Here is a 13,250-nt window from a genome sequence, read left to right on the forward strand (position 1 = left end):
AAGTAAAAAATTCCCGAGTGTTGGCTGGTCAGTGACAGTAAGCCAGTGACTAAAAGCTACAGTATCATGGAGCTCAGTACACACCAAATCAACGCCGAACTAATCGAATTGTGGAGCAGGTTGGAAGAGCTGAATGACCTCGTGACACACGTGAATCACATGTCCTTGCGTGTTTGAAAAGAAATACGATTACACCCATCTTCCTGTCTCACACACTGAATGAAACTGGACTTTATGTGATCCTGGAAGTTTTTTAAAACTGTATCTGGAACATTCTACAAACGAATTCATTCAGAAAATTCGAGGAAGATCATTCTGCTGAACACTCTATTACGGATATGCCCTTGGATATTCTATAACTGTTACTCTCCATAACATTCCATAGCGAGCATTCCCAGAATATTCTATAACCGACATTCCCTTGAGTATTCAATAATAGTCATTCTCTGGAACATTCCACATTCTATAAAGAGAAGCCGGATGTCAGATATGGGACGAAGACCTCCCATTCCAGGGAGAGTGATACATTGCTCGATGTCCCTTCAGGCAGTTAGAACGATGAATGCGTTTGCTCTTCATTTAATTCCTTCACTGGAGGATTGCCAAAACTCGAGGCAAAATGACGGAAGCTTTCAACTCGGTTTGCTTTCAAGTAACTAGGAGAGAATGATACATGATGGTAATGTTTTCACCCTCTGCATTATGAACTGAAAGGAAGGGAACTGTGTCTGATCTCAAGCGTCTGGGAATGTGCTAGAAATAACCTGTTCTTATCCATGTGTTTATGTGTTTAGGAAAGGCGTGTTTCTTGTATTAAACTTAACATTTTTGTTCCTAATTCAGACCTTCAATTCCAACTATTTCAGTTAGTCTGTGAATATATTGATTCATCTGAAAATCTCAAACGGTTCTCAAACTGGTAATTTTGCCTCCAGCCTGATGTATAATTTGTTTTTTTTTAACTTCCTCACAGTTAACCTACTGACGATCTACATTCTGCTTAATAAAGATTGTGGCTTGTCTCCATGTGTTATTCGTTACCTCGTGGCCATGGCAATTGCGGATCTACTGGTCATTATCTTCGATCTGATATTGAGACAAATTCCCATTGTTTATTATGAACAGTTTTACTTCTTGAAGACCATCCGAGTTTGTAATATCCACACTGTCCTGCTTTATGCAGCAACTGACTGTTCTGTCTGGTACACTGTCACTTTCACCTTTGATCGATTTGTGGTTATTTGTTATCAGAAGCTGAAAAGTAAATATTGCAATCAGAAAACAGCGGCTGTGGTTCTGGGAACACAAACGGTGCTGAGCTGTTTAAAGAACATTTTCTGGTATTTTATGCTCACTGACCGGTATCAGCTGTGGAATAGCCCCTACTTCTGTGGTGTAACATTCAAAATTTATTTCTCCCGTGTATGGGCCACAGTCGAGTTTCTCCACAACATTGTCACCCCAGCTCTCCCTTTTCTCCTGATTCTGCTGCTTAATGTTTTCACCGTTAGACACATTCTTATGACCAGCAGAGCCCGCAGGAGACTCCGCAGTCACACAGATGGGGGCAGTCAATGTGATGCAGAAATGCAAAGTCGAAAAAAGTCTATGGTTTTACTGTTTGTTATATCGGCCAATTTCATTCTGCTATGGTCATTGTTAATGATTTATTCAATATCGAACCGGCTGTGGTGGTTTAGTAATGACATCGTGCCTCTAAATGGATTTGTGCTGGAATTGGGATTCATGCTGCAGCTCCTTAGTTGCTGCACAAACACCACCATTTATGCCGTGACACAAATGAAATTCAGACAGCAGCTGAAGAATGTGCTGAAATGTCCCCCTATTCAAATTAATCAATCAATCAAAATCACTCATTAATCAATCAATCCGGGATATTTTCAGCAGTCTGTCACTATGTTATCATACCTCGGATAGTGCTAGATTGTCCAACCTTACCCACAGGTTATATAGATGCAATTTAATATTTATCTCAACTCTGGCCAATGAGAAAAAGCACAGTTTCGCTGTCTGCATCTATAGCCTCAATTTGCAGATAATAACCGTTTTCGTGAAAAAAAAAACATGCTGACCACTAGAGCGAACAGTATCGTGTTTGTTTCTGCTTTGAAGAAACTGAGCTGTAGAGAGACAGAGTCCACCTCAGGTTCTGGTCCTCAGGTTGGAGGTGGCGACCGGGCTGTGTCAGGAGTTGGGCTTAATCACTCTGTCTTTGCTTCACCCTCTGGATCACTCAGTCCATCCTGGACTCGGCAGAACTCATTTCTATTCCTTGTTATCTCTCTCTCCTTACCTTCCCCCAACTTGGCAATATCCCTTGCTCTCTCTCCTCCTTCCATTTTTTTCAATCGTTTTCAATGTCCCTCTCTCACCAATCCCTTCAATCTGTCTCCCACTTGCACCCTCTCTCTACATCCCAAACTCATTTTCAACAAATGTCTTTCCATCCAAGCCTCTTACTTTTCATTGTTAGTGGAATGTAGTTGGAGTTCAAGTGCATTCTGCTGCTGCGGGAACAAAACAGGGTGTAGAAATTCAGGCCATTGCTGTCTAACAGCATGGAGCTTGGGCTGAAAGCCATTGTGAAGGACACAGTGGGTGTGAGAACACTGGCTGTTGCTAAGATCTATAAATTTGTGTGGCACCACAGGCCACCGCTGGGGCAAAAAGGTTGCGGTGGGGCGACAGGCTGTTGCCAAATGAACAGAAGTGGTGGAGATACTGTTTGTTGGTAGGAAACAGAATGAAAATCAGTCCACAGGCCGTTGAGACGGGGAAAAATCGAAATTGTATTCAAAGGCAGTTTCAAGGGGAACAGTACATGTGTGTGGAATAATTGGCCATTCTACGGGATCAGGAATGGTTGATACCACAATGTGTTGCGAGCAAACACTGTGTGATTGAGGGCAATTCCTGCTGTTAACAGGAAAAAACAGTTACGGTGCAGCAGGCCATTAAAAGGGGAGAAAAGTGGGTGGAGGATCATTCGCCTTTTTTTGGAGAACAGTGTGGTGGTGGGGCTGAATGTCTTTGCCTTAGGAATAGTGTACAATGTCACCACATTACATTGCTGGTGGAAAGGTCTCGGTGTGGCAGCAATGACTATTATGAGGGAACAAATTCGGGTTGGTTTCACAAACAGTTGCTCGGAGAGAAGTGTGGCAGTAGAAACATAGACCATTGCAAAGGGAAATGAAGGGAGTTCAGGATGCTTGTGTTGCTAGTGGAATAGAGTGGAAGTGAAATAAATAGCTATTGCTCAGCAATGAAACTGGATATGTGACCATTAGCCGTCACGAGGGGAACTGAGTGGAGATGGGTTCAACGGAAGTTGCTGAGAGAAGAGATAGATACAGGACTACTGACTGTTCCTGACAACGCCTGTAGACCTACACTCCAAACTATTGTTGACCTAACAGAGAGGTTGCGTGAAAGCTGTCTGTTGCAAGGGGATCAGTGTGGGGTAGTGCATCAAACATTTTCTAGGATGAAAGAGTGGGTGTTGTGCTGTAGACTATTGCAAGGAGAAGCAGTGGAGGATTATGTTGCCAGGTGTTACGAGGGGAAGAAAGTGGCGTTGGGAGAGCTGGCTACTGCGACAAAAACAATATTGAAAGTGGATGCAAGTGTGTTGCTGGTGGAATGATGCGGTGGTAGGGCTGCAGGTTAGTGCGAGGGAACAGAATTTGTCTGTAAGGCCGAAAACAACGGTTATGGGAACAGGCTATTTGCGGTATAGCAGGCCGTCGGTCAGGTCACAGTTTGAGTTTTGGGCCAGCTACAGTAGCTAGGCAAGTAGAGTGGGAAAGTCACTGCAGTTTTTACTCAGGAAATTGATTCATGTTGGAGCACTGCTGCTTAATACGGGAATGGTGAGTAGCGGCAACACTGCTCATTGGTGGATTAAGCGTGGAGGTGGTCGAGACGCCTTTCACAGGGGACCCGACTGGGTGTGGGGGCATTGTATTATTCTATTGGTACAAAGGAGTAGGGTCACAGCTCTTTGCTTGAGTAACACTGTGTGTGAGACAAATAATTGTTGATAGGAGAAATTAATGGGAGATGGTTCCACATTCTGTTACCAGGGGAACAGAGGGAGCGGTGGAGCCACTGGGCAAAGCTGGATGAACAGTGAGTTTTGGAAAACATGCCTCCACAGAAATCATAACAACCAGATTTTTGGGAAAAGCAATACCTCCGACTCACACGATAATAAGGCCCTTTTTGGAGGAATTCTGCTATCCTCAAGTCGTATCCTCCAAGGAGAGAAATATAAGACTTTCTTCCTTCAGTTTAAACGTGAAAGGGTTTCAGAGCATTGTCAGATATTTAGACAGATAAACATAGTCCTAGATCCAGAAGCAGCAAGATGCTTTTCTCAATATCCCAGCAGTTACAATTATTTTCTCAAAAACGTTCATTACCTCCTATTCATCAGGAATACATCCCTGGGTTTGCATCATCTCAATCCATCGCCATTGAGTCCTTGCTGTCCAGCTATCTTTCTGGTGATTCCATGCTGCACTCAAATGGACATTTATTTCTATGTCCGCACAATATTTTCCCTATTTTTCAAGTCAATGACAAAAGTGTGCCAAGACATAAAAGCTGCCGGTATTTAAACCTAAAATGGCTGCTTTACTGACTAACACTTTTAGAATCATTCCTCCTGTCTTTGCTGATTAAAACACAACTCACACTTTGTAAATCCATTTGTAAACCTCTTACATCTCATTGAAATGCGCAATCCTTTTTTTTATTGTATTGGCTATAGAGCCTCCGATCCCTGTATCCAAGTCGTTAATGTAGACGGTAAATAGTTGTGGGTCAAGTACTGACATCTGTAACTCTCAACGAGCAACATTCTGCCATCCAGAAAAAAATATCGCAACTCTCTGTGTTCTGTCCATTAGCCAGTCATCGATCCAAGCAAATAAATCAGACCAACCCATACAATCCAATCTTGTGATTTAAACATTTGCGTGGAGCTTTATCAAGTGTAGTCTAGATATCCAGATTTCCGACATCTACAACATCCCCCTTAGCTATATTGCTTGTTACATCTTCGAAGACCTCTAGTAAATTCGTAAAACGTGATTTTCTCTTCATAAAACCATGCTGACTCGGAAGTACAGAATGTTGACTTTCCAAACGTTCTGATGTTGCTTCCTTGATAATTGATTCCATCCCTTTCCGAAGAATGGATGCAAAACTAAATGCTCTGTAATTTCTCACAATCCGTTCATTTTTGAAAAAGAGCGTTACATTAATTTTTTTTCCAATCAACTGGAACTATTTCTGTCTGCAGTGAAAGTTGTAATATTGCAACCGATATGATCCACAACTTCCTCGCCACTTCCTTTCATACTCTACGAAGATGGCCATCATGCTCGTGGTAATTATTTGCCCTCTATCTGAATATTTGCTGATAACCCTTTCCTTATCGACGTTGAATATTCCGAGTTCTACACTTTCCATAGCGTTTGACTTGCCTTTCCAATAAAAATGGTATTGCTGGCCTCCACCGTGAAAACGGAGGCAATTAATTAATTTAGCACCTTTGCCATTTCGGTGTTCCCCAATATTAAGACTCCAGTTTCATCTTGCAAGGGAACAATATTCACCTGAGCGACTCTCTTCCCTTTCATAAACCAAGAAAGGCTTTTGCTCTTCTGATTAATAATTTGCAATTTTCTTTCACAATTTACCTTAGCACTTTTTTTTACATTTTTATAGAATTTGTTCATCTATGAAAAATTTCCAATTCTCCAGCCTGCCACTGGCAGTTGTAATATGATATACCTTGGTTTTATTTTACTTAATGTTGTCCCTGACCTCCTTGTTTAGCCTTGGATTTTTTTTAAACACCTTCCCATCTTTCTTTATCAGTGAGATATATTTCAGTTCTGAGGAATTTAGTAGCTCCTTAAACATCTATCATTCTTAATTTGTTGTCTTATCTTTTATCTTTCCTGTTGAAAGTGAGGACTGCAGATGCTGGATATCAGAGCTGAAAATGTGTTGCTGGAAAAGCGCAGCAGGTCTGGCATCATCCAAGGAACAGGAGAATCGACGTTTCAGGCATGACGTTTCCTAAAGAAGGTCTCATGCCGGTAACGTCGATTCTCCTGCTCCTTGGATGCTGCCTGACATGCTGCGCTTTTCCAGCAACACATTTTCAGCTTTTATCATTCCTGCTCAGTCTACTCTAACCGTGTCTGTCCTCATGTGTATGCAATTCCCTTTTTTAAATTCGAGAACCCGACTATTGAAGGGCACCACTTTCTCACCCAAAAACTGAATTTAAAATTCTGTCATGTTATGATCGCTATAGGACCCTTAATTATGATCCTCATCAAATCTATCTTCATTAATAAATGCCAAATCCATTGTAGCCGACACCGTGATTGCTTCCTAAACATATTGTTAAGAATCAATCTTTAATACTTGCAATGAGCTCTGCTTCCGGGTTGCCCTCGCTTATTTGTTTCTTCCATTCTATTGCTGTTTGTTTTTTTTTGGGTGGGGGACCTCGAATATTTCCTGGTTTATATTTGCCCCACTGTGGAACCCCTGTTTGGATACCTATAGATTACCCCGACAAGTACTTCTTTTCTTTGCTATTTCTTATTTCTAAACAGACTGATTTCATATCTTGATCTTCTGGGCTTATGTCATTTTTCATTGCAGCACTGATCCTTTCCGACACAACACCCTTTGTCATTCAGTCTAACTTTCGGGATTATTGTGTATACTTGGATATTCAATCACCAGAACTGATCTCTTTATGACATGTCTGCGTAATGAATAGTGACTCCCCCCCTTTTGTTCCTACTTGCACCATTTACTCCTTCATTTTATTTCAAATGTTTTGTGCATATAGATACAAGGATTTTAACTTTGTACGACAGATAAATTTCCCTACTCTTTAAAAATTCTTTGGTGCATAAAGACATTAATCTGTTCTATCTGTCAGGTAAATTGTCTGCTAACAAACTGTCACCTCACTAACCTGCACACTTAACTTCTCATTTAATTTGGGTTTTCTAATTTCCTCTGCAATGAAACCATTACACGAATCCTGTTTAGTTCAAAGCTCTATTAATAAAAAAAATCCATCTATTTTTTATCTGGGATATTCTTCAGTTTCGCAGTCGACCCGTTAGGGGGAAATTCTGGGACAACGTGAAATATCGTTTCGGAATTGAATTTGGAAAAAAGAAACTGATTGCATTACCCTAGGTTAAAAAAAAAGATCTTGTTCATTCACCTAAATTACAATGTATCCCCGCCTATTATGATTAATATTCCCCCTGAAGATAAAAGCTCATTACAGATATCAGCAGAGTGAATATTCTTTCGAATGCTTTTTACGTCATTATGCCCACATCTGTCTCGAAAACGTCTCACCATTACCCTGTCAAACTGTGCAAAAACTTACCTTCTTCTGAATGCATTTGGTTTCAAACAATTTCAAAATTCATATTGCTGCCCTAAACACTTGATGTACATGCAGAGGTTTATTTTTTGGAATCGAAGTGCCCGGCTCCATTGTGCCAAGCTTTTCAATCTCTGCATTGAAATAATAAAAAAAATTTCCATTGAAACCGCCAACGTGTTCGAACACATGCAGAGTTTAGCTAGTGTGCTCCAAACACCAATATCTGTCTGTTCACTTCACCCATCAAGAACGCTTTATTGAATCATTATCTGTTCAAACCGGCTCTCTTTCTAACCTTTTCTGTATTTACGTTCTTCCATAATACAGTCAGAATATTTTTCCAAACATGTTGATCGTGGCCGCTGTCCTATGGAGTTTACAATGTTCTATTTTACTCCATTTCCAAACCTTTAAGATGCAACAATGTTAATGTGATTTGCAGTCTGGCAGCACAGTTGCTATCTGGAAGTTGTAGGACAAAATGCTTACATTTCAAATGAAGAGTCGACTGTCGTTATTACCGAGCTGAAAGGGAAAGGGAATACCATCAAGTGGGAGGCCTTTAAAATGAGACAGCTAGAGGTTAAAGTCTGTATGTTTTTGCGTGGGTGACTATCAAGGATGGCAGGAATAAGGAACCTCAGATGACAAGTGATTTTAAGGCTTTGAACAGAAAAAATGAAGGAAGCATGGCTCATATACAGGCAGCTCAGATCAAGGTCACCCCTGGAGGTATAGTGAAGAAAGAAATCAGGAGGACCAAAGAGGAGAATGAGTTTGACTTGGCTGAGAAAATTAGGGTGATTCCGAAGAGGTTGATAAAATATATGAAAATTTTTAAAAAAAACATAACTCGTGATTGAATAAGACATCTCAAGGAACAATGTCAACATGTAAGTGCAGAATCACAGGAGATGCACGAAGTCCTCTATAAATCTTTCTCTTCTGTATTTACGGTCGTGAATGCCATTCAGGCTTGGGAATTTGGAGAAATCAATGGTGACGTCTTGGGAACTGTCCATATCACAGTAGAGGAGGCGTTGGATATATTTTCACGTATGAAGGAGGACGAATATTCTGGTTCTGATTAGATATATCGAGAAAAGAAAAAACCTAGAGGAGAAAATGTGCGGGCTCTGTCTGATATTTTGATATCATCATTAGCAGGAGGTTAGATCCCAGATAACTGGAGGGTAGCAAATGCTGTGCCTTTGTTCAAAAAGAGCTGCAATGCAAAACCTGGGAACTATGGATCAATAAGCCTAACATCTGTTTTATGTAGGTTTCTTGAGAATATTCTGTGAGATAAGATTCATATGCATTTGGAAAAATAGGGTTTGATTGGGAAGAGTCAGCAATGCCGTGTGCATGACAGATCACGCTTCGCCAATTTGTTAGAGTACTTTCATGCAGACCAGATGGGTCAATGTGCTGAGAAATGGCAGATGGAGTTTAATTCAGATAAATGCGAGGTGCTGCATTTTTGGGAAAGCAAATATTAGCAGGACTTCTACACTTCATGGTAAGGTCCTAGGGAGTGTTGCTGGAGTGCAGGATCATAGCTCCTTGAAACTGCAGTCGCAGGTCGATAGGATAGTGAAGAAGGCGTTTGGTATTCTTTCCGTTATTTGACTGAGTATTGAGTACACGAGTTAGGAGGTCATGTTGCGGCTTTCCAGCACATTGGTTAGGTCACTGTTGAAATATTGCGTGCAATTCTTGCCAGCGTTGGAGGATCAGAGCTGCAGAGAGCGGCTGAACAGGCGAGGGCTGTTTTCCCTGGAGCGTCAGAGGCTGAGGGGTGATCTTATAGAGGTTTACAAAATTATGACGGGCATGGGTAGGATAAGTAGACAAAGTCTTTTCCCTGGGGTTGGGGAGTCCAGAACAAGAGGGCATAGGTTTAGGGTGAGAGGGGAAACATATAAAAGAGACCTAAGGGGCATTTTTTTTCATGCAGAGGGTGGTACGTGTATGGAATGAGCTTCCAGAGGATGTGGTGGAGGCTGGTACAATTGCAATATTTAAGAGGCATTTGGATGGGGATATGAATGGAAAGGGTTTGGAGGGATATGGGCAGGGTGCTGGCAGGTGGGACTAGATTCAGTTGGGATATCTGGTTGGCATGGACGGGTTGGACTGACGGGTCTGTTTCAAAGCTGTTTATCTACATGTCTCTATGATTTCATAAGTTACCAGGGAGGTAGACGAGGGCAGGGTGGTAAATGTAATCTATAAGAATTTTACTAAGGCCGTTGATAAGGTTCTGCATAATAGACTGAACTGGAAGGTTAGATCGCATGGATTCCAGGGGATGCTAGCAATTTTTATACACAATATCCTGATAGTAGGACTTAAAGAAGAACAGTAGAAAGATCCTGATCTGTCTGGAGGCCTGTGAGTCGGTGCTGTTCCAATTGCTTTTCAGATAAACATGTCAATAATTTGGATGAGAATGCTTAAGACCTGAGTTGTAAGTTTTCAGATGACATTAAAATAGGAGTTATCGTTTTCAATGAGGAAGGTTGTCAGAAATTGCAGCAGGAGCCTCATCTGCTGGGGAAGTCGGCCATACACGGTGAATAAAATGTAATACAGGTAAGTGTGAGGTGTTCAATTTTGGAATGTTGAATCAAGATTGGAGATTCATGGTGAATAATAGTACCCTCACAGGTGTGCTGTAAAAGATGGACCTTGGCGTTCAGGTGTACACTGAAAGTGTAGTTACAGATGGACAGGGAAGTGAAGAAGGCTGTTCATCAGGAACTGCATTGTAGAGAGAAATTGGGAGGTTATATTGCAGGATGGAGAAACTGAGGACTGCAGATGCTGGAGATCAGAGTCAGTGTGTAGTCCTTGAAAAACACAGCAGGCTAGGCAGCATCCGAGGAGCAGGCGAATGCTCGTTTTGGGCATATTCCCAAAACGTCGATGCTCCCACTCCTCGGAAGTGATGTTGAAGTTTTACAAGACGTTGGGAGGGGCGCACTTGGATTATTGTGGTTTTGGTCACCTTGAGACACGGAGGTGGTTGATAAACTGGAAAGAGTGTAGAAGAAATTTATAAACATTTTGCCATCATCTGAGGGACGTTCTAGGGAGAAATGCACAAGCTGGGCCGTTTCTATTCTTTAGTATGCAGGAGGCTGAGACTTGCATAAGGTCATGAGAGGTATGGATACGGTGAACACATTAATCCTTTTTCCTATATTTCTGGAATCAAGGACGAGAGGGCACCAGTTTAATGTTAGCTGGTAAAGTATAAAAGGAAACCTGACGGGCAAATCTTATACACATAGAATAGTATGCATTTGGAACGTGATGTCAGCAAAAGTGGTTTAGGCGTGTACATTAACAACATTTCACGAGCATTTTGACAACTAGATGGATTGGAAAGGTTTAGAAGGATATGCGTCAAGTGTACGAAAGTGGGGTAAGAGTGGATGAAAAGTTTGTTCAGCATGGATCAGTTTGGTGGAGGACTCAATGACTATGCTAATATATGATTGCAGCTCCCTCAACCAAATTCCTCGATTCTAGCCAACCCAGACATCAGCGCTGATTACAAACCAAATAATACTAATGTAACAGCAGAGGAAGATAGGACTTAGGAGCAGGAGTAGGCAATTTAGCTCTTCAAGTTCACTTCACCAGTTATTATAACCATGGCCGAAGTTCTCCCGGTCTCACCTTTTGTTTTCCTTCTGCTTTTCATCACAAACATATAGATTTATTGCTTAACACGTTGACACATTCTAGCTCGGCTGCAATCTGGGGCAGTCACTTGTACTGACTCAAAATCTCTGAAATAAGTAGTTTGGCCTTATCCTTGTTTTGAACTTACCTCGTCTCAATCCATATCTGTGATGTGAACGGCCTCAACCAGGCTCCGATTCATTTCAAACGAAGGGTACACCACGACACTATCCACGTTCATAAACACATTCAACCTTACAGAAGCATACATATTCACATGCAGACACACTCGTACACATTATCTCAGGCACACACACACTTTCCCTCACATGCATGCTCACACACATATAAGTCTATGGGATGAATTCACATTTGCAGCTTTGGATTTGCAGATAGTTTCTTTATTTTTCAAATTGTCCACAATCTGTACCCAGCCAGTCCATGCGACATTTTAAATATGATATTATAGGTAAAACCAATTTGATTCAAGGTTGGGGAAGTCTCCAGCGTGACACATGTAATGCATTGAAAAGTTTCCTTTTTTTAGGCTGATAAAACCTTTAGTAATGTCGGGAATGTAATTTGAACGAGCTCTGGATTTTATATATTCGATACTTGCATCCCAATTCTAATTTATATAAGACTTAAAACAACTTAGGATTGTTCCATAAATCGCATCAGTTGTACGGTACTTTGATATTTTGCTAGAATTCTGCATCGTATGGACCTGCACCTCTAGTTACCTGTTGGAGGAGCATCGCTCCTAAAGCTTGTACTTCCAAATAAACTTGTTGAACTATAACCTCGTGTTGTGTGGCTATTAAATACATCGCTAATAACTTATTCGAGACTGTCTTTCCTACGTCCACGTTACCAATTTTCTTTTGAATCTGTATATCTAAATGTGATCCTCCCTCAGCCTTCAGAACTACAATGGGAATAAGCTCATGTATTCAATCGTTCCTCGTACGATAGCACTTTCTTCCCTGGAATCAACCTGGAAATCCTGATCGGAACTTCCTCCAGTGCCACCGCATCCTTCCTCAAATATGGAGACCCAGGTTGGGTACAATATTTCCGATCATATATAATTGCAACAACACTTCTTTGCTCCTAATCTCGCCCCAATTCCAGCTTCTCACAGAACGCATGAGGTAACTGGAGTCGGAGCTGAATGAACTTCGGATTATTCTGGAGGCTGAGGTGTTCACAGCCAGGTGGTAACACTTAAATTACTATATAAAGGTGCCAGTGTGATGGCCAGGACAGAGAACAGGAATAAGCAGACAGTGTGTTAATCCCCTGTGACCAAATCCCTCGATAATAAGTATAATGCTTTGGATATTTTGGGGCTTGGCGGCCTCCCAAGGGAGAACAACAGCGGCCATGTCTCTGGCACTAAGCCTAGCTCTGTTCCTTGGGCAGGGACGGTGGAGAATAGGGGAACGATAGTGGTAGGAAATTCAGTGGTTCGAGCAACAGACAGGAGATTCTGTCGTTGTCAATGATGTTCCCAGCTGCTAAGTTCCCTCTAAGTTGCCAGTTTCAGCGAAGAATCAGATCGAATCGGCAGGACACTTGAGGGGGAGGAGGAAAAGCCAGGTGTTATGGAAGATACCGACACCAATGACATAACTGGGGAAAGCGATGATGGCCTGAAACGAGGATGTCGGGACATGGTTTGTAAACTGAAATGCAGGACGCGCAGCGTAGTAATCTGAGGATGACTATTGGTGCCACATGATTGTGAGGCAAGGAACAGAGAACGAGAGCAGCTGAACACGTGGCTGCAGACTTGAAAATAGAACATAGAACATTACAGCACAATACAGGCACTTCGGCCCTCGATATTGCGCCGCCCTGTCATACTAATCTGAAGCCCATCACAGCTATACTATTCCATGTACGTCTATATGCCTGTCCAATGACGAATTAACAGCACTCAAGCTTGGCGAAACTACTGCCGTTGCATGCAAAGCCTTCCATACCCTTGCCTCAAGACCCTCAATCCTTCCTCGTAAGACATTCTTTCCTTACCTCGTAAATCTCCTCTGCACCTTTTCCAAACCTTCCACATCCTTCTTGTAATGCG

This window comes from Chiloscyllium punctatum, chromosome 14, assembly GCF_047496795.1.
Source record: "Chiloscyllium punctatum isolate Juve2018m chromosome 14, sChiPun1.3, whole genome shotgun sequence".
Classification (NCBI taxonomy): domain Eukaryota; kingdom Metazoa; phylum Chordata; class Chondrichthyes; order Orectolobiformes; family Hemiscylliidae; genus Chiloscyllium; species Chiloscyllium punctatum.